Below are 23,110 nucleotides of genomic sequence, written 5' to 3' on the forward strand. Positions count from 1 at the left end.
CACACACACACACACACACACACACACACACACACACACACACACACTTACTTCCCTGATGTGGAAAAGAAGTTCATGGTAGTCACAAGGAATAATGTAGCCTCTGAGTGACTGCTAGGGAAGACTTCTCTCTTTTCCCATGATGAAGACAAATGTAGAAAGCTGGAGTAATGGGGCCTAGGTAAGACCACTCAGGCTCTTTTCCGGGACAGGTTGACAGTTCACAGATGAGCCTCCTCTATACTTTTACTGACGTGGCATTATCACCTTCCTATGCTGCCCAGCTTCCTGTGTCAGTAACAAGGCTGATGATGACTTTCAAGCATACAATTTATCTAATATGGATTATCTTTATTGAAAGACAATTGAGAAAAGGTCACCAATTATACAAATAAAGAATAAATCAAGCACTTTTGGGAGTGTTGTTTTTGTTTTTTTAACAAAACTGCCGAATAGCCAGTACAACATGAAAGATTAGGGAAAGCATTAATGATATATGGGTGAAAAGCTTGTTAAAAATCTGAGAATGAAATTTGAGTTAAAAGTTGTTTGAAACTGGAATTTACTGGGAGGCCAAGGATTGAAAGAAGTAGAAGATTCTTCTTCTCAAGACATGAGGAGTAAGTTGTCTGATAATGGTGTGTGTTTTGTGTGCATGAATGGGAATTTGTAAATGTTGAATTCTAGGCTCCAACAATCACTATCAACAGAAGATGTAGCTGCAGATATTTATGTTTTAAAACTTAAACTATAAAGCTAGTTAAACCTTTCTAACAACTCCTGGGAATATTTTACCTAAGTTACCATTTACATTGTATAGAAAATGATTCATTTAAGCACAAATTGTATATTAGGAATTAGTTTGGAAAGAGGTTTTTTTGTGGATTCTCTCATATTGCAAAAGAAAAGCTATTTGACTTCTGGGGAATTGAACTAAATTCTAGTCTTTAAGACTAGAATGCTAAAAAACAAAAATATGAAGGAAATTAAAAGGAAAAAATATGAAGGAAATTAAACCACTTATTATTACACTGCTTTGTAAAAAACATCATTACTGGAAATTGATTGTGACTTGAGGCCTTCTTCCAGAAAAAAAGGACTTAACTCTCAGGCCTATATTAGATTCTAATCCCAATGCTATGTATTAGTACTTATTAAAAATTGTTTCAATGAAAAGTATGTTAGCAGTATGAACTTCTGGTCTGTTGGAAGTTCTTCCATTTGAAAAATGTGGGCCAGGCACAGTGGCTCACGCCTGTAATCCCAGCACTTTTGGAGGCTGAGGCAGGTGGATCACAAGTTCAGGAGTTCAAGACCAGCCTGGCCAAGATGGTGAAACCCCATTTTTTCTAAAAATACAAAAATTAGCCAGGCGTGGTGGCACAGGCCTGTAATCCCAGCTACTCGGGAGGCTGAAACAGAGAACTGCTTAAATCTGGGAGGCGAATGTTGCAGTAACCCAAGATCATGCCACTATTCCACCCTGGGAGACAGAGTGAGACTTTGTCTCAAAAAAACAAAAAAAAAAAAAGAGAAAAAGAAAAATGTGGTATTTCCACACAACTGTTTGAATTTTATTTTCTAGTCCCTCTCCCTCACACTAGACAGAATTGAAGCTAGAATTTTCCCTTTTGATAAAAGAACAAAAAAGAATGTGTTCTTTATAAATTGATGTTTAGTAACTAGTGATAAACTTGATATATTAGAAATTATGATAAGCCTTAATCCAAGGGAGTCTTATGAAAATGAGTCTCTTAACTATCTTTTGAATCTATATTAAAAATGGTTTTCAAGATATTTTAAGTTGTATATATTTCTCTTTTTTTTCAAAGCTGCTTCTTATATTTAGGCTACTTTTTAAAATTAAAGTATAATTCAAAAGGGGGTGCATTTTTTTTTTTTTTTTTTTTTTTTTTTTTAGCCATACTTGTAAGTATGGCTAGATGTTTTGCTCTAGTCTTCCAAGAAGGGAGATTTTATTTTTTAGAGTCACTTCTAAAGTCATGTGGTCATTAACTCTGGAGACCATTTTTCATATGAGTGCTGATACAAATTAAAACCCAAGTAGACCACATTGCATGCTAGCTCATGAATGTTGACAATGGAAGGAATACCTTGTCTGTGATATACTTTCACTTCTGGATTGAAAAGCTGAAAAGAAACTTGATTTTCTTTTTTTCAGAAGTCAAAAAATAAAAAAACTTAACAGCTAGGGTTTTCTAGTTGACTTTGGCAGATGAAATGAATAGACACTGTTAATGCAGATTGAAGAAATTATCTGAATCTTGGTTTGTGTAGATTTACAATCTACATGCAGTATTTGTGTACATAGGTTTCCCTCCCACCCTCTTCCGTATCTGTTAGTTACTAAACTTTCTGAACTGGCATTGAAATATTACAACGTTTTGTTGCACGAATTTTATAAACTTACACAGTGCAACACATGCTATTTTTATGAGGCAAACCAAAGGTAAGTTTCTCAAGGTTCTTTACTACCATACCAATGTAAAAAAAGATGAGATCTTGCATGCTGCTGATAAAGACATATCCAAGACTGGGCAATTTACAAAAGAAAGAGGTTTAATGGACTTACAGTTCCACATGGCTGGGGAGGCCTCACAATCATGGAGGAAGGCAAGTAGGAGCCAGTTACGTCTTACATGCATGGCAGCAGGCAAAGAGAGAGCTTGTGCAGGGAATCGCCCCCTTATAAAACCATCAGATCTCATAAGACTTATTCACCATCACAAGAATAGCATAGGAAAGACCCACCCCCATGATTTGATTACCTCCTACTGGGTCCCTCCCACAATACATGAGAACTCAAGATAATATTTGGGTGGTGACACAGCCAAACCATATCAATTAGTAATAGATAAAAACAAGTCCGATTGCAAGTCATTTTTAAAAATCTTAAACCATGTACCAAGTTTTTGATCCAAATTGCATAAGTTAAACTTAAGTTACATTCTATTATTAAATATGAGTGTATTTCTGTAAGCATAGTTATGTTGAAATACAGTTTTAAAAAGCTCAAAAAATCCCCTGCCCAATAGCACCAAGCAATATCCTTTACTTCATACAAGATGTATATAGCACAACTATAATGAAAGTAATTTTAAAAAATCTATTTCAGGGCTTCATTTTCTTTCCTTTATTAGCCAAATGGCACCTACCATGTCATTATTCTCCAATTTTACTAGATCCTCATTTGTTAATAACTACTTATGTGATTCAAAGCAGTTCTCCAACAGAATTTCTAATGACTTCATAAATATTTGCCTTGTAAACAGTAAACATTTAATAATTTCTGTGATGACAAGCAGGAAAAGGTGATGTTTAACAACAGGACTCTAGAACCAGATTGCCCAGGGTCCATTCTTTGTTCTATCATTTGTAAGCTATGTGCTCTTAAAAAAATTACTGAACTCTCTATGAGTCAGTTTTCTCATCTATAAAATGAAAACACAAGAACAATTATGTCTCACAGAGTTTCTGTGAGGGTTAAATGCAAAAACCTTAGAGCAGTGTCTGGTATGCAGTAAACACTAGTATGGGTTTATTATCAAAGTATGCAGAGAATATTTAGCAGCAAGAGTCTAGATATGTATAAATCATGGGAACTTTTCACACCAAAAGTGATAAATGAGACACTAAAGCAGATAAAAGCTCCACTCGTGGTTCTTTATCAGGAAACGGTAAGAATCTAGCCATTGGTACTTCTTCATTCCCTAAAATTTTAATTCTCATAAATAGAATAATTAGTGATTTATTGTTGCCTTTTTTTTTTTTAGATGGAGTTTCACACTTGTTGCCCAGGCTAGAGTGCAATGGCATGATCTTGGCTCACTGCAACTTCCACCTCCTGGGTTCAAGCAATCCTCCTGCCTCAGCCTCCCAAGCGGCTGGGTTTACAGGCATGCACCACCCTACCCAGCTAATTTTTGTATTTTCGGTAGCAACAGGGTTTCACGATGTTGGTCAGGCTGGTCTCGAACTCCTGACCTCAGGTGATCTACCCACCTCAGCTTCCCAAAGTGCTGGGATTACAGGTGTGAGCCACTGCACCCAGCCTGCTTAGCTCATTTAAGAGTTAGGTTTTTTCAAAAAATGTGTAACTGAATAGAGTCCTTTCATAACTGTCACTGAATAGACATCTATTTAAGTAAATGTTATGCTTTTTTCCTTCCTGCCCCTAAGCAGTGCTTCTCAAATCTTTTTACGGAAGAGTCTCTAATAAAAGATGTGAATGAACTAATATATATCACCCTAATCCCACATTCTGGAGTCCTGAGGTACAGTGGAAAGTGGCCTCTCTAAGCAGGAAATGTCCTTGAAATCTCCTGTTTCATCTTTACAAAAATGTGTATTTTGAACCGGACATAGTGGTGTGCACCTGAATTCAGCTATTTGGGACACTGAGGCAGAAGAATTACTTGAACCTAAGAATTTGAGGTTGCAGTGAGCTATGATTGCACCACCACACTCCAGCATAGGTGACAGAGCAAGACTCCATCTCTTAAAGACACATGATTATTTTGCTTTATATTCCACAATAGGTAATGACTTTAATATAAATATAATTTTAAAATTATATACTAGCAATAAAACTTGTTTATATTAGGGCCTGGTGCAGTGGCTCACACCTGTATTCCCAGCACTTTGGGAGGCTGAGGCAGGCAGATTACCTGAGGTTGCGAGTTTGAAACCAGCCTGATCAACGTGGAGAAACCCCAGCTCTACTAAAAAAAATACAAAATTAGCCTGGCCTAGTGGTGCATGACTGTAATCCCAGCTACTTGGGAGGCTGAAGGAGAATTGTTTGAACCCGGGAGGTGGGGGTTGCAGTGAGCCAAGATCGGGCCATTGCACTCCAGCTTGGGCAACAAGAGCGAAACTCTGTTTTAAAAAGAAAAGAAACAAAAAGAAAATAAATGAAACAAGAAGAGAAGAGAAGAGGAGAAGAAGACAGAAAAGAGAAAAACTTGTTTATATTATTTTACCCCTAACATTCTCTAGCAAACCTGATAGTCTCTGAAAGCATGTCACATGCATCCATTTATACTATTCCTTTGCCAACTCCTTTCCTGTACCTAGTATAGGTAGATGAACTACAATGTCGATACACAGATTAATGGAAAGCCAGCCATCACCATCACCATCTATCTGGTGGTAAATTATCTAAATGTTAGAGAGAGAACTTGGGAGCAATCAATACCTCAGACTCATAAATGAGTAAATAAAACAATGAAAAAATACCTACTCGTGACCAGCTTGCCTCTCAGTGATACTTCTTGCCAAAATATCTGCTTTTAGTTGCCTAATTTTCATCACTTGGCTCAATGTTAGGAACATGGGCTGGGTGATATGGTGTTTAACTATTGATTCTTTAGGGGTGGACAAATCAGACTGACCACTCCTAAGATAATGCTTTTGTCAAAAAATTAAACCACCACAATTCTGCAACAATATCTGTATTTTTGAAGGCATCTATTCCTAGAAATATATATTAACTGATATATACTGATATATCTCCTATCATACCTTAGAGATATGTTTCTTCCTTCATTAAAAAAGCACTGTATTTTAACAGATTGATCTTTTTAAAACTCTGACTTTAATATTTTGACTATTTCTTTGTTGAAGTAAAATGATGTTTAGTGCTTGTACACCACCAATATCTAAATGCTTCTGGATGTTTTAGAGTGTGTTAATGTGTTTCTAAATATTGGCTACATTTTAAACTAGGTATTTTTACAATTAAAATTGTGGTACCACATTTTACTAGTTTTGGTAACCTCCAATTCATACCTTAGCCTGAGAGCTGGGAGAGCCTACAGTTTACAGCTGGGTTTTGAATCGACAGCATCTTAGAAAGCTTCAATTTTTTTTTTTTAACTAAATACAGCCAGAATGGAGGCCTGAAACATTTGGGTGGCTTCCACTTTTTTTTAAATTTTGTTTTTTGTTTAAATACAACTTAGTCCTGTGTTTGCATATGTGGATGATGTGAATATTATGGGAATATTAGGTTTTCTATAACAGTTATGTAAACTGAGCTAAAAATGCTTCGTTTGGGATTTAAAAAAAAAATCTTCCAGGAAGCACACATTACTATTCTTTACAACCAGATGGAAAATAACATTAAGTCATCTCTTACCATGAAATTTTAAGGAAATGTTATTTTAATAAAAATGAAAAAGCTGTGGTGTAAAAGTTATCCCCCTCTCCTTATCTCCCTGTTAACATCAGGGCAGTATTGAAATAACGAATGCATTGTTAATGAAACCAAGAAAATAAAGACCGTAGTATCTGATCCTGCCCTTGTTTCCAGTACATCTGCGCTGAGATGGTCTGTTGTTATTCAACCAGCTAATCACCATCTTTTGTTCACGTCACTATGTTTTTACTCATTGGGGCTAATCTACACAGCCATCTGGTATTTGATAGATAATTGCTTTTTCTAAGTCTCACAGAGCCTGAAAACTATCTCAGGGGAGACTGAACTAGATAACATTGTTCCCAGGTAGAGCAGCAATTGGAGCCAAGATGGAGGGAAGGCTACAGTGATAATTTTCAACTGGGGTACACATTTTGTCCCAGGTTATAATAAACCTGGAATTATATGGCAAATGATAGGTTTGATAATATTCCATAGTATGACTTGTTCTAGAATCTGCTTTCATTTTCCCTGGCAGCCTCATCTCCTTCCAGAACTGAATCAGCCAGCATCTCTAGGGCTGAGGCTCAGAAATCTGCAGCGTTCACAAGCTCTCTCATGTGATTCCACTGCATAGTCCGGACACCAGGGATAAAACGATGAACAGCACAGTCCCTTTGCTGTATAGATAATATTTTAGAGTTCTGTTTATAATAGGATTTTGTTTACAATAATTACTTTTCTGACTACAAAAGAAATACATGCTTACTGCACAAAGCTTAGAAAATACAGAAAGTCCAAAGATGAATACAAAACTGTATCATTCAATGATAAAGTTAATATTGCATACTGCTATGGTTTGAATGTGACAAAGTTCATGTGTTAGAAACTTAATCCCCAATGCAAAAGTGTTGAGAGGTGGGACCTTTAAGAGGTGATTAGGTCACAAGGGCATGAATGGATTAATGCTGTTATCTCGGGAGTAGGTTCCTAATAAAAGGATGGGTTCGGTCCCCTTCTCCCCCATCTCTCCCCTGCTCTCTTGCCCTTCAAGCCTTCCGCCATGTGAAGATGTAGCAAGACGCCCTCGCTAGATGTGGGCCCCTTAACTTTAGACTTCTCAGTTTCCAGAACGGTAAGAAATATATTTTTCCTTATAAATTACCCAGTCTGTGGTATTCTGTTATAGGGTGTAAACCAAAAATAAAATCCTACCCACCCCCGCTGCAACTAACTGAACAGACCCCCTTGTGGCCAAGGAGGCCCCCTAAAAATCTTAAAACTGAGTTCCCAGCCAGGATGGGACGGGAGGCCAGACATGCCTCATTATATCCCCTCCCTCTTGTGGTTTAGACACGACAGACCAGCATTAATGTTAAAATAGGGATCATAAGACTGACAGAACAGACTTTTTGTGGCACTAAGATACCGAATTATAAGCAGGACATATGGCCATGCCAGGCAAGGGGTAAGCCATACACTCCTGTACTTGGAACAAACTATGTTTATTTATGAGTAAAAACTGTTGTTTTTCCAATTTTTATTTTAAGTTCAGGGGTGCATGTACAGTTTTGTTACATAGGTAACGTGTGCCTCGATGGTTTGTGCACAGATCATCCCATCACCTAGGTATAAAGCCCAGCATCCATTAGCTATTCTTCCTGATGCTCTCCCTCCTCCCAACACCACGCTCCAGCACAAACTATGTTTTAATTGCCGCAAGGTTTTTCTTTTTCTCTAGCAGCTAAACAAACACTGACCTTGAGATAGGCAACATTAAAACAATTACAACTCATCCAACTCATCAATGCTAACTGAACCCCTATTCTATCAGCAATAAAGACAGCTTTCGACAAAACTGATTTCAGTAACTTTCTCCTGATGAGAAAACCACCAACCACAGACTGGTTCTGGCAGGTTTACAGATGTTGCCCACTTGGGTGCCTTCATGTCCTGAAAAGACCTTTTGACATATAGGGCCTAACTGCAATACCTTTAAATGTTAAGTCTCCACTCCAAAGTGAACACAGTATCTGTTATATGCATGTTTGTCCAATACACATGTATTAGGACCACTTTCATGAATATTCTTAGCTCCTTTTGTAACCTATTCAACATGTATGTTTAGCCAACCTGTTCAACGTAAAGCTCCTATCCCAAACACACCTCCTTCATAGTGGGTCTTGGCCAGAGGTAGACTTCTGTGGGATGGCCACCCTGCAAGCTACAGTTCTTAGGAAGAAATAAAGTCTCCTTTCCTTTTAAATTTATAAGTTGTGTGTTTTTTTAAGCTAAGTGACAAAACAGACTGAGACACATATAAACCTGCAAATACTTCTTTTTCCAAAAAGTGAGATATGCACAAAACAGCCTATAGGTTTTTTTGTTTTTTTTTTTTTTCACTTAGCAATATGTCATGAGGAGTTTTTAATGGGACACTCACTGTCTTTTTATAGATCTATAATCTGTCTTACAGTATATGATTTTAAAATGCTCTTCCATGTCACTTGGAATCATCCAATGTGTAGTGCATCTAAGTCTGCCCAGGTCTAATATCCCTTTGGTATTTAGTCCCTTAGGAGGATCTCAAGGGCTGCCTTTTAGGCTCCAAAGGAGCACATAAGCCTTCATAAAGCCTCTCCCTCACCAGGAAAGGGTGGTCTGAAGATTGTCCTCAATCCATGCCTTATAGCCACTCTGCTCTGCTGCTCTTTTGACCCTGAAGAGTGATACAGAAATAGATCATGTAAACAGAGATGTTTCTTTACAAGCCTGTAGTCTTTCTGGGTGTTCAATGACAACACAGAAGAATAGCTTCTAAGAGAATCAAATGGAGTTTCACATAATTTATTTTTAATAAGTACTTTATATTCCTTGTATCAAAGGCAGTAGTGTTTATACTTTGCTACTGTATGTGTACAAATGTGTAAAAAATATTTTCCCACTAGACAGTGTACATTCTCCATCTGTGTAGCTATGCACTTTTTTCAATATGGTGCTCTGTTGGATACCTTAATGCTCTCCCATGTGGCCTTTAAATTATATATACTGTTACTTTTTTTTCAGTAAAAATGAGACCTCTCTTGTGAACATTTAAAGTTCACAAAACAAGTGACTCTTCTATCATTTATGGCGCACAAGAACCCCCTAACATTACCTCATTCAAGGGTCACAAGAGCCCCCTAACATAGCCAGGGTTGTCACACTTAGCTGCAAGATCTTGCCACAGTCACCAATGTGTCAATAGTGCCAAGCACAGTGCCTGGTACACAGGATTCATGAGCAGCTGAAAAACATCAGGTTAAGTGTTTTGACCATGTCATGTGGACAGTAAGTTGGCAGAGTAACAATGCTCCCAAACCTAAGCTTCTCACTACAAGTTCAGTGTTCCTTCTACTGTATCACACTGTCTCCTGCCATTCTGGCTCCAATACAACGATTTTCATTCAGACTCACCAATCATATAACGCAGGGTTCAGCTTATAGGCTCCTCACTTATTCAAAGTATCAGGCTGAGAAGTCAGGCTAGGTTAGAAACTGTGTAAAAGCACTGGTGTGTGTTCAATTACCTTAAGAACTGGCCTTAGTCAGAGGTGTTCAGTCAAGTCAGTAAGAAACCCTGGCTCCCATCATGCTTGCTGTGACTTGACACTTTCTCTTGTCTGCTGAGATTAATAAAATTGTTCTTGTCATATAGTAGAAAAAGGCACTAAATGTAGTCCATGCAAAGGCAGGCACATAAAGATAGAGATAGTGACTGCTGTTTCAGAAATTGATCTGAATTAAGAGTCCAATTCTACTGCTTACAAAGAGAAAACAGTATTATGAAGAGTTAATCAATCAGACTGTGCATGTCTGATGGGAAGTTATAAAATGGAAACCTAGGTAAGGGTAACTAGAAATAGGCAAGATCCTAGCTCGGAATAGTGTGAAAACTGAAAATCAGGAACTTGAGACTGAGACAAGTAGTGGTCAGAGAACAAACTAGTGTGGAGCAAACTGGGGCCTTCACCAGCAGCCTAAGCTGTGGGAAACTTGGTGGCTACGGATGATTTCAATGCAGAGGGAGAAGAAAGATGGCAATAAGTGGAGGATGCTAAACCCAATGGCAAAATTATCAGAAGACACAGATTCAGGCCTCTGAGCATCAACTGTCTCACCTCTAAGTGAGGTACAGAGGTCTGAAATATCCTCCCTTGCTCCACAGTCTTCAAGGCTGCAGTTGTAGTTCATTTAAATCTGATTTTCTAGAACAGAAAGGTTTAGGGGGTTAGAGGAGGGAGTGTGAGCCCCTGTATTACTATCTCCAAGGCACAGTCCCCATGAGACTGGCTAGGGCAAACAAGAGCATGTCTCCTTCCTCTACCCCTCTGCTGTCTACCACAACAGCTATTATCACTTGTGATTCTCTGCTCTCCTCATTCCACCCTCCTTGACCCCTATGGCATATAAGGACTATTTGGACAATGCACCCTTCAGTGGCATAAGTTGGTTGGATAACACCATGCCATCCCAAGGGAACATGGGTAGTTCTCACACTTCTCTTAGATATTGCCTTCCAGACACTGTCCTGCCTCTTCCCCACTGGATACAGAGAAAATGGCCAGTGTGTAAGTTAATTTACTCTAGGGGTAGATGGAGGGAGGAAAAGGAAAGTAAGGCAAGAAGCCAGTAGCCCATCTTGGGAAAAAGGGTTCCCCAACCTATCCTCTGTTTTCTGAGTCTCTTTCCCTCATGAATATTTATGTGTAGCTCTTTAGCTTGGCACTCTCTGGGAGATGGCAGCTGAGAGGCTCAAGACTGTGGCCAATAAAAGCAAGGGAGAACTGACAGGAATGCAGTTAGAAAGCAAAGAACAGACATTAAACTCAAATTTCTTAGATGCAGACTTCCTACTAAAATCTATATGGGGTGGAAGAAAACCCAGGCCCAGATGTTACTATCATGTCCATATTACCTTTTAGAAAGCACATAGCTAGCAAACTGTTTCATATGCTGCCAGAAATAAACAGACAGAATGCAGCTGGGAACTCTGAGCTGTGCTACTCTGCAAATCATTTTACTGCATACGAATGACAGCTATTATACAACTGGGATCCCCCAGGGAAATAATTTCTATTCCCAACTCCATTTACAACCTGATGAGTCAGTTGAAGTCAGCAGGTTGGAACAGTGTATTAATGAAGCCAAGAGCTCAGAAAAGATGCTCTGGCAGACCTGGATATTTTGCACAGTAAAGATCTGCTTTCCCAAGACCACATCCTGTAATCTTAAAGGTCTGTCTTGCACATGTGTACTAGACATAAGAAAGCTGAACAAAGGGCATTTTGTAGGCCAGAACTCTGTAGGCCAGAACTCACTACTGGAAAAACAATTCAGAGATAAAAAGTGGCCGGGACACACTCCTGTCTTTGACTTTACTCCCACTTTAGGAATTAGTCACTGTTACCACCGTGTAGTGAGATCATTTTTCATCTTGGTCTGCTCACTCAGGCTGAGTAGTATCATGTTCTTTTCCTTGTCTCTAATAGTTCCCCTTCCTTTTTAGGTCCAGTTCACAGTTGTTACAAACAAAATAATAAAGCAAGTCAATAAGGTTGCAAGGGAGGACTTATAGAGTAAACAAACAGTTGTAACACATAAGCTTTGTGATAGTAGAGATCGCTGTCTAATCTGGGTTCAAAGCTTTGTAGTAGGATAGCAAGGATTTAAGAGATTTAGCTTTTGTGTATCTGAAAAAAAATATCTAGGATTCAATGCTCCACAAGTACAGCTATTTAGGATAGTCTTATTTAGGTACCATTCAGTTTAGAATTCCCTAATATCTTTAATCAGTTTCCTTTTTTTTTTCTTTATGTCCAGCAGGTTCAAAAACTATTAACCTGAGTATTCCCAGCCTCACTTCTAGCACCCTCAACTTCACTCTAGGTTCCAGTGTGCCTGTGTGACTCCTGACCTTTTCTGAATGCTGATTTAGAAATGGGCCAAAAAAAGGTAACAATAATACCTGAAGGCACTTAGCCAGGTTTTTGAAGAGCTCTTTGGTTGGGGGTTGGCAAAGAGACAGAAAGATACAGTTGGCAGAGCTGCCATGTGTGTTGAATACTGTATCAGAAATGGCGACAAGATTTCAACAAGTTGTTATAGGTGAAAAATATACCCTCTCACTTTGAGCATTTTTTTTTTTTTTGAGTGAGAATGAGTAAAGATATTAGTTGCTTTTAGTCATATTTTTCTGCCACATAGTTGTTTCTTTGAACATATTACTGTGAAGAATAAGGGCTCAACTGAACCCCAGTTACATTTTCACATTTCTGTTTATATCTAACATAATAATAATAGCTGATGTTTATTGAGCACTTACCATGTATCATTTATTCATTCAATAGCTATTAATTCAACACCTACCTACTATGTTCCAGGCACTATTCTAGGCATTGGGGATACAACAGAGAATAGGCCATGAGAGGTCCCCAACTAATGAAGCTTATTTTCTAATGAGAGTAGAGAGACAATGGACAAATATACAAGAGGAGGAAAGAGTGACAGCATGGCTACTTTAGAATGAGTGATGAAAGAATGCCTCTTGAGGATGTTAAGGTGACAGCTGGTGGTGTGAAGAGGCCAGCCATGTAAGATCAATGGACAAGCATTCCAGGAAGCAGAAACTACATGTACATAAGTGCCAATGTGAATACTTGAAGTGTTAAAACAGAAGGTTGGTGTGGCTGAATCAAAAGGGTGAGGCTGGTACAAAATGGTGTCCAAGGTAGAGGTAGGACCAGATCACGTGGGGTTATGCAGGCTTGGGTTTTATTCAACATGCCAAAAATTGAGAAGTCACTGAAGGATTCTAAGCAAGAAACTGATATGACAGAATGTTCATTTTTAAAAGACTGTATTGGCAATAGGTAGAAAATTGCTTTTGGAGGTTGAGGGGAGGGGTGTATAAGCAAGAGGGTCAGTTAGGAGGCCATTATAGGGGATCAGATGACTGTGTAATATTAATGTTAGACAATTGTCAGACATCATGCTTTGCATCAAATTTTCAAACCACCCCCCAAAGAAGTCTACAAAATTGCACAAGGACAAAGGCTTGGCACCAAAGGTAGTGCTGGACTGACCCAGATACAAGATACATAAGAAGTGGAGCAGGATGGCTGGGCTGAGTGACTTGCAGAAAGCAGGCAGATAGGTCCTCAAAGTCAACAGAGATTTGAAGCCACAGACAGGCTAGCAGTGACAGCAAGGAACTTCCAACTGATTAGATCTACCCTGGGAGAAGCTCCATCAATTTTTTTGTAAATGGAAAGCATATGAGAGTGACAGCCTAAGGTGGTCAGGCCAGCCTGGCTATGCCCTATTGCAATAAACCTGGCCCCAGTGTCCAAGACTAACATATTTTTAACTTAAACCTAGAGAAACAGCATTCAATCTGTTGGGAAGGAGTCCTAGGACTCAGTGATTTCACAAACACAGCATGGAACTTAGGCCTTATATGGTTCCTAATAGAGGAAAAGAGAGCATCATTTAGACCCAAGGCCAACTCCTCAGGTGTGGCTATGTTGAGGATTGGGAACACAAACATGGTTCTCACAGTCTCACACCCAGACCCACAAACCAAGGAAACATCGCAGTTTGTTCCTCATGTGATTCCACTAAGCAGCGTCAGTTTTTCTTCTGCCACCAGTGCCGCTTTCTAGAACCAACTCTGAGGACTTTAACTGAGGCTGAGTGACACACAAGAGGAGCAGCAGCCCTAAAGGAAGCCCGCCTACCCTGGAGGATGCCTTCCACTTCAGATAGGCCAGAAAGCCAGTCCCTGCCTAAGCACACCACAGGAGAACCCTGTAGTCCTCCACAGAGAAGGTGTCTGTCAAGCAAGAAGGTGACTGTGAACCCAGAACGTTCTGTTTGATTCTGGCCTCTCCCCATGCTTCTCAATGTGGATTCTAACTTGCAGTGACATCAGGAACAAAGCCATTACATTCTCTCTGTACCTTTGCTGGGTCCTTTTAAATAAAGCAGGACAAAACAGAAAGGGACTTCACATAGTTTATGAAGAAAAGTTCAAAAAAAAAAAAAGTGAAAATGAAAACAGAAAGAAGAGAACGGGATGGGCACAAAGTAGCCGTTAAATGAGAGAGGTCCTGGAACCACACTGCCTGGCTTCAAGTCCCAGATCTGCCACTATCAGTTGTGTCACCTTGTTTAAGTCATTTAACATCTCTATGACTCAGCTCCTTCATCTGTAAAATGGGAATAACAACAGTATCTGCTCACAGGGTTATGAGAAGTAAATTAACATGAACATGTGGAACAGTCCCTGGCTCACAGTTAGAGGTATGTACGGGTTATCATCATCACAGTGGGATTCTTAAATCTGAACGTAAACCTGCAGTGCTACTCCTGGAAAAAAAAATTATACCAGAAAGACACTGAGTAGGGTGCAAGAGCCCTCAAAGATCAGGTAATCAAAGGGCTAGATCCTCTGGAGTGAATGGAGGAAAATAAGTTAGCTACTTAGAGCATGGGTAAATGCAGCTAAAGAGAAGAAACAGAAAACGCAGATGACAGATGTATAATGTTTTAAAATACCTAAATTTCAGCGAAATGGGCCATGGAGATTTACCAAACTAGATTAGCAAAACTAGAATAAAAACTACTTTATAGGTGGAAAACCATGAAGTACACCATAGTGATAAATTCCTACTAATCACTATCAAGTGGTACGATAAGGGACACACAGAGCAGCTCGTCTACTTCCTTACAATAGTGGGGAATCATAGAAGATGATCTACCAGAAACCGTGGATGTCATGAGTAAAGATCTGGGAAGATAATGAATGTAATGTTCTCCCTTTTAATATGGAAAGCCTGCATTTTTGCTGTCCTTCTCTGGGTGATTCATCACATTCACCAACAGATATAGCATGCTTCTGACACTTTCCCTGAATGGTAAAGTCTGGGAATTTTTACAGCCTGGTAAACATACATGCAGCCTGATCTGTTACTCTGCTGCGTTAGACACCTATTCACAAGCCTTGATTGGTGGCTGGATGACATTAGCCAGCTGTGGGAAAGGCCAACAGAAGACAGTAACCATGGACATTACTTTTGTGATACCTCCTCTCATAAATGACTATTTAACTAAATTAAATCTCCTGCCCCTCACCCTTGAGATACAGGGGTCTCCGAGTGCTGATGGAAGATAGACAGTGCTCCTTCACATCTCCCTCCACAAATACTGCACATACTTAGGGGCAGGAAGGGAACTGCAGGCCAAAGTTCAATCATACTTCACCATGAATGGCAGAAAGATGGGCAGTTGCTCTTTGCCTCTGGCATTTTTTGGTTTTCTATGAAAAAATGTCAAAGATGTTAAAAGAACTAAAAGGTTTGCTTCCTTGAGTCAACGTTTTCACATCTAACCAATTTCTATGATACATGAGACACCACAGAGACAAATATGGAGGGCAGAACTTACCTCTGTACTTTTGTGTTTGTTTTTGTCTGAATCTGTTATATAAAAAGGAGTTAACAGGACTCATAGGATTGTTAAGAGGCTTAAAGGAGATAACCCACTTGTCTAATACCTGGCATATGGCATGTAGGCTTTGCTCCAAAAAGAAGGGTTAATCTGTTCAGTCTAAAGAGACTAAGCACTCAGAAGGCCATGCTGCAGTCTCCAGGGCTGGCACTAACCAGCCTTTCAACAGAGTCACACTGGGCTAATTGTTATCCGGAACTAGGGGAGCTCATGCTCCTGGCTCACACACACCCTGAGAGAGCTATATTCAACGGGATACATGTGAATCTTCATTAAAATTGATGGCTTGAATCATCAAAGTTAGTGACTGTTACACTGAATGCTTACTATATGCTTTAACGCAGATAAGAGTTTAATATAAAGTAATTCTGTCTTAGGCATCCTCCAAGTGAACTTGTTATCCTGAACTTGTTAAAAGTACTCTTAATCAGAATGCCATTCCTTGCATGGCTCTCAAGCACCGGTTTATGGCCACACGTTCTAAAATGGGTCCGATTTTCTCTAAATGAGAAAAGGGTGACAAGGAGAGTAAGAACTTAAAATCTGAGCAAGAGCTTTACCTTTCCCAAAATTATAAGACTCAGGTTTAATTTTGTGGTAATAACTACAGACTTGTTAAAATACATAGATATAAAGGTAGCTTGTCTTTAATTACATTCAGTCACTCTTCCAAATAGTTATGATCTGCACAGGTACTTTGTCCCGACCAATAACTTTTCCTTTCAATTAAACTTTTAAGAAATAGAAATAGACAGAAAAGCCCAGTTCTATTCCTGGTCTGTAGATACCTTAAATACTTAACAGAAAAGATGAGAAAAAGACATGATTGGTTTGAGGCCATCTGTTTTTGAAAACTGGAGTTAAAAAAGGTAGCAAAGATATTAACAAATCTAATATACAGCAGACACATGTATAACATATCCAAAACCTGAATATCCAGGTACTCAAGTAATATTAAGAATGATTGGTAAACATTCTAGCCAGACTGTTTCAGGAAATTATGTTGCAGCAACAACTCCAAATATCTCATTACTTTAACATGACAGAAATTTATTTCTTGCTCATGCTTCATACTCAACTTCAGGTAGCTGGGGGCTTCGCTCATTATGACCACTTAAGGAGCCCTAGGTAGATTAAGGCTTCACATTGCTTCCACCATCCCAGTGGCAGAGAAAGAAGGGGAAAACAGTGATTTACACACAGGCTCTTAAAAGCATCCCTCTAGAAGTGGCACATATCCATCTGGGCCTACATTTCATTGGCCAGAGTAAGATACATGGCCATACCTAACTGCAAAGGAGGCAAAGTAGTACAGTTCTGCCACATGCCTAAAAGGCACAGATGTGGACATTTCTGAACATCACAAATGACAATCTTACATAAGAATCTTGCACTGTTTTTTCTCATCTATTATCTCACTGGACTCTTCAACCTTGCAGTTTGGGTTCTATCAGCAACCCATTTTACAAACAAAAATAGTCAAGCTTCAGAGAGATTAAGTGACTTGCTTAAATCACATAAATAGTAAAACATCTTTTGATATTCCATATTCTAATATTGTAGTTAAAAGGCTATTGTACAAATCTTTGCACCCATAATTTTAAGTACATTCTAAGTTGTTATTTGTACTATTCACTAAATATATTGTCTGATGTTACTCATCTCTTATATATACTATACATGCACTCTATCTCTAACTAAATTCTGTGCTTCCTGAAGGTATATTATCACATAGATCCTTGCATTCTCCACAGCAACTCAGCTACTGCAGAGTCACAAAGGGCAAAATATTCCTAAGTTTGTCTTAGTTGCTGTAAAACATCTACAGAATTACTGTTTTCTGAACACTATGCCTGTACCTTTGAGTATCTCAGGAGAAAGAAGTTAACTAGAAAAATTAAGTATAAGCTTGGGCAGCATAGTGAGACGTTGTCTCAAATGATAATAATAATAATAAAGATTGAAACTAGACCCCCACCTTACATCATATTAAAAAAAAATCAACTCAAGACAGATTAAAGACCTAAATGTAAAACCTAAGTCTATAAAAACCCTGGAAGATAACCTAGGAAATAACATTTTGGACGTAGGATCTGGCAAAAATTTCATAACAAAAATGCCAAAAGCTATTTCAGCAAAAGCGAAAATTGATAAATGGGATCTAATTAAACTAAAGATCTTCTGTACAGCAAAAGAAACTATCAACAGAGTAAACAGACAACCCACAGAATGGGAGAAAATATCTGAAAACTACATCTGACAAAGGTCTAAGATCCAGAATCTACTTAAATGTACAAGCAAAAAAACAAACAACCCCACTAAAAAGTAGGCAAAGGATATGAATAGACTCTTTTCAAAAGAAGACATACATGTGGCCAACAAGCATACGAAGAAACGCTCAATATCACTAATCATTAGGGGAATGCAAATCAAAATCAAAATGAGATACCACCTCACATCAGTCAGAATGGCTATTATTAAAAACTCAAACAATAACAGATGCTGGCAAGGCTGCATAGAAAAGGAATCACTTTTACACTGCTGGTGAGAGTGTAAATTAGTTCAGCCATGTGGAAAGTAATGCAGTGATTTCTCAAATAACTAAACACAGAACTACCATTCAACCCACTACTGGGAATATAACCAGAGGAATATAAATAATTCTACCATAAAAACACATCCACACATTATGTTTATTGTAGCACTACTCACAATAGCAAAGACATGGAATCAACCCAGATACTCATCAACAATAGGCTGGATAAAGGAAATGTGACACATATATACCATAGAATACTATGCAGCCATGGAAAAGAATGAAATCACTTCTTTGCAGGAACATGGATGGAACTGGAGGCCATTACCCTTACCAAACTAGCACAAGATCAGAAAACCAAATGCCACATGTTCTCACTTATAAGTAGGAGCTAAGTAATAAGAACACATGGACACAAAGAGGGGAACAACAGACACTAGGGTCTACTTGAGAGGAAAGTGGGGAGAGGGAGAGATTCAGGAAAAAGATACCCAGGTGATGAAATAATCGCCATACCAAACCCAAGTCATGAGTTTACTTATTTAGCGAACCTGCACATGTACCACTGAGCCTAAAATAAAAGTGAAACTTTTTAAAAAAAGAAAAAAAAAGTTTACCACCTTATTATTATGAAGAACTTAAGATTGCTCTATTTGGAGATGTCCTCCATATACCACATTCATTTACAAAGTTTTATATTTGTAAATACATGGTGCATGTAAAGTGCATATAAATTTTGACTATATATGTATATGCTTCCCTTTTTCTTTTTTTCATTTATTTATTTAATTTTCTTTTTTCTAAGGTTCAATTCAGGTAGTGCTTCCCTTTTTCATCATATCAAATCACATCACACACTACAGACAACATATCATTCTTACTACATACAACCATTCCCAATTTGCAGACTTCTCTTTGCCTTTGTTATGACACTGAAAGTTTCTTTGTAAATTCACTAAAAGTTTCTTTGTGAATTCACTAAAAGTCATTCTTCCATCATTAAATCATTTCCATAGATTTCCCCAAAGGCAAAATCTTTCTGAAAACACTGGAATGAATGCAGTGCTCCTGCACAGGGCAAGATTGGAAGGAAAAGCCAAGTGCTTAATTAGCACCAGAGTCTGAATAAAAAGGAGAAGTGATAATGGTGAAACCAGTTCCCTGAGAGCTTGTCTGAACTGTCATAATCTAATCACAGACTAAACTGACTTGGGGCATGTTACTTAATTTCTCTCACTTTCCTCATTGTAAAAGTAGGATAATAATAGTACTTATTTCATAGGGATGTTGGGGGAATTAAATGAGAACACATAAAACACAGAAGATGTCTAATACATGGTAAGCATTCACTAAATGCTATAGCTATTACTTTCTTTTGAATTTTGCCACAAGCTTCCACTTGAGCCAACTGAGCTCAGATATTAACATATAATGAAATTTTGGGGCTGAAAGGGTCTTTGGAGTCTACCTGCACCAAAGAAATTTAAGGCATTTCCCTGGATTCAAACAATTTATGAGGGAGCAAAGATAAAATCTGGGTTTCCTGACTGTTAACCTCATGTAATTTTATGTATAGAAGGAACATCTTCTTTAGAATGGTGTTTGACACAATGGTCTACTTGATTCTGCACAAATCAAAGTTGATTTGCTTTGGTTAGTGTTCATTTCCTCTGAAAAATCTATCCATCTAAGCACAGAGAACACAACCAACCCCCATCACGGTTAAATCCTGGCCTGAGTACAAAATGAAACAGGCCCAAATATTGAATCAAAGCTCTTTTCAGCCTAGAGGTAGGTCTCCAGTCTGAAATTAGTTCTATTTTGCTCACCAGCTTAATGATATTGTCAGTTGTTTTTTAATTAAGTCGCCCTTAACCGCTACACTGAATGAATTTTAAGAGCTATCAGAAATGCTTGCTGTGTTCCAATGTACTTTAAAATGAAAAAAGTTAAATTGGTTCTCTTTTAAAAGGCTTTGATAAGGGCATTTCAGAAAACAGCTTAAACGTGTTATTCCAGGTAATAGGGGTCTGGAAATTCCAGTAAGTTTGCAACTCCTCCAAACTCTAAGAGTTATAGTCTCATTCTTCCAAAGTAGGCCATTGAATTGCCTTATCTGTGAAACAGAAATCAGGACCCTGGTAACCCAGGGGAGATACAAAGGAGTCATGTGACAAAGGCATTACCCAATAGATGACAGCAATTTCTAAAACAACTATAAAGATGGATTTCCTCTTTTTATTCTTTCTTTCCAGAATCAAATCACTATTCAACAGACAGCAGCGTGCCATCTAGCTTCTCTCCTGCCCTTATGAAGGTTCAACTATGATATCTCTTTGAACAAAACAGATGAAGTCAGCATATGTTGCCATTACATTGGCAAATAAAAAAAAGATACTGCCTCCTTCTAAGAAAGTCCATTGAAACAGTAACATGAATTCCCAGCAGACCAATTGTTTGCACAAGAATATGCTACTGCTGTTCCTTAGCAACGAATGCCATTCTTCAAAGGCACTATGAATGAAGAGTTAAATACCTTCGTCTGTCCCTTGTATCTGAAGTATGACTTGAGATTCTGATCAAAGTGAATGTTCCTCTGGTATTTTGGAAGCACTCAACTAATGAAGCTTACTCATGGAGTTGAATCAAATGCTGTTTTGGTCAACGGATGTCTCAAACAACCAAATAAATAAGTCATCACCCGATTTGTGCAGGTCAACTGTAGATGCATACAGTAGCATATGGTCTACTCTGGCTCGCATCAATCATGACATTCGACTCTCCATTCTCTTACTCAGCTCTCTTTTCTACTCTGCCATAGAAAGAGACAATTGATGTGTGAGGCACTCAGGATACAGAGATGATATGAAATGTTTGACAAATAAACATCTACTTCATTTAAAGTGACAAGATACCACAAATTTAATGACAATGTGCAATTAATATATTTAGAAACTCCACAAAATGGTGCTATTGCTATTTGAATATAAACACAAATAAAGTAAGATGTCACTGAAATACTTTAATAAATTAGGTTAAAACTATAAGCCTGGTTTGTTACAATAGGCACTTTGTTATTATTGTTTATTTCTAGGATTACAATCCTAGGTTTAATGTCAATGATTTTCCCCTCAAGTTTCTATTAGACTCTTCTTATTGTTTAGAGGACTTCTCAGAATATAAGAAATAAAATAATTCTACAAGAAAATTTATGCTTCATAGCAAAAGTGACTTGTAATTTGATTTCCATGATGGTTTTTCCCATTAAAGATTTCTGGAGTAGACTTTGGAAAGTCTTCTCAGTAAGCTAGCTCAGATTTAATATTGCTCAGTTGTCCATTCATTCATTAGTTTGTCCATTCATTCAAGAAGTATTTGTTGGGCATCTTGGTGCCATAAACTGGGTCAAGGGATAGGTATGCAACAAAACAAACATGTTCCCTGCTCTCAGATTTAAAGTTCTAAGGGGGCAACAGAAAATTAACAGCCAAATACAATGCAGATTGTCAAGTGTCAATGCCAAGGGAGGATCAATGCTATAGGAGCATCTAGCCAAGGTCCCCTTACCCAGACAGGGTTCTTGAAAGATACCTTGGAAAAAATGGTGGTGAAATAGGAGAGGTAAAGGAATAAAAAGGAGTTCTTGGAAGAGGAGGTAGCAGCTACACAGGTCAGGAAAAGAAAGGCATGGCAAGAGAAAGAAATGGAAACTCATTACTGATATACTCCCACTGGAAGAATGAGGTCAAAGGAGGTAAACTGGGGACTGACCAGGAAATGATGTGTAAGCCAAATGAAGGTGTCTGAGTTTACCTTAAAAGTATGGGGGAGGCACTAAATGTGTTTGGAAAGAAAGGTGGGAGTGTTCTTGATTGTGTCTAGTCTTCTTGCCATCTTCTACTTGTTGGCTCGATGTTCACTGTGTCATCAGAATACATTTCTCATAATGTCTCTGATCTGACCCCACTTTAGAAACCTCTACAGACATTTTATAACCAAAGAATGGCTCCTTTTTAATTTTTTTTTTAAAGCTAATCTATCCATCATGTTCTTGATCTAGAAGGGACTTTAAAGATCACACACTCTAATTCTTCTTACTATTGAGGTAGATAAATACAGGTTTAAAAAAAGCAAACTATAATTTTATGAATATGACCTCAAAAGCATAGGCAACAAAAGAAAAAATATCAAGTGAGGCTACATCAAACTGAAAGTCTTCTGCACAGCAAAGGAAACAATCAACAAATGGAAAGGCAACCTAGAGAATGGAAACAAATATTTTCTATTATATCTGATATCATATATCTGACAGGTGGATAATATCCAAAATATATAAGAAATTCAGACAACTCAATTGCAAAAACAAAAAACAAAACAAAACAAAAAAACCCAAATAACCTGATTTTTTTAAATGGGCAAGGAACCTAAGGAGTTATTGTTCCAAAGAAGATACGGAAATAGCCAAAAGCATGTGAAAAGGTGCTCAACATCACTAAACATCACAGAAAAGCAAATCAAAACCATAATGAGATATCACTTCATACCTATTAGGAAGGCTATTATCAAAAAGTCAAAAGGTAACAAGTGACGGTGCGGTTGTGGAGAAAAGGGAACCCTTGTACACTGTTATTGGGATTGTAAATTGGTACAATCACTGTGGAAAACAGTATGAATATTCTCTCAAAAAAACTTACAATAGAGCTGACATACGATCCTGCACTCCCAGTTTTGGGCATACATCCAAAATAATTGAAATCAGTATTTCAAAGAGATATATGCACGCCCAGGTTTATTGCAGCACTATTCATAATAGCCAAGATATGAAAACAACCTAAATATCTACTGAGAGATGAATGAGTAAACAG

The 23,110-nt window shown here is 38.1% G+C and overlaps 1 protein-coding gene and 1 long non-coding RNA gene across 8 annotated transcripts in view; one reads left to right on the forward strand and one right to left on the reverse strand.

The window, feature by feature from the left end:
* The window catches only part of TMEM108 (transmembrane protein 108), a 357,015-nt gene that overhangs the window by 212,081 nt on the left and 121,824 nt on the right, over positions 1–23,110 (reverse strand). The gene's annotated exons all lie outside the window — the stretch shown is intronic.
* Positions 6,621–14,252, forward strand: LOC116541926. Its single transcript, XR_004265011.1, has 2 exons — positions 6,621–7,295; positions 13,851–14,252. It is a non-coding gene; the product is annotated as an uncharacterized LOC116541926 (long non-coding RNA).

The sequence above is a fragment of the Sapajus apella genome, unplaced genomic scaffold (genome assembly GCF_009761245.1).
Source record: "Sapajus apella isolate SASKATOON/1434 unplaced genomic scaffold, GSC_monkey_1.0 scaffold4, whole genome shotgun sequence".
Lineage (NCBI taxonomy): Eukaryota > Metazoa > Chordata > Mammalia > Primates > Cebidae > Sapajus > Sapajus apella.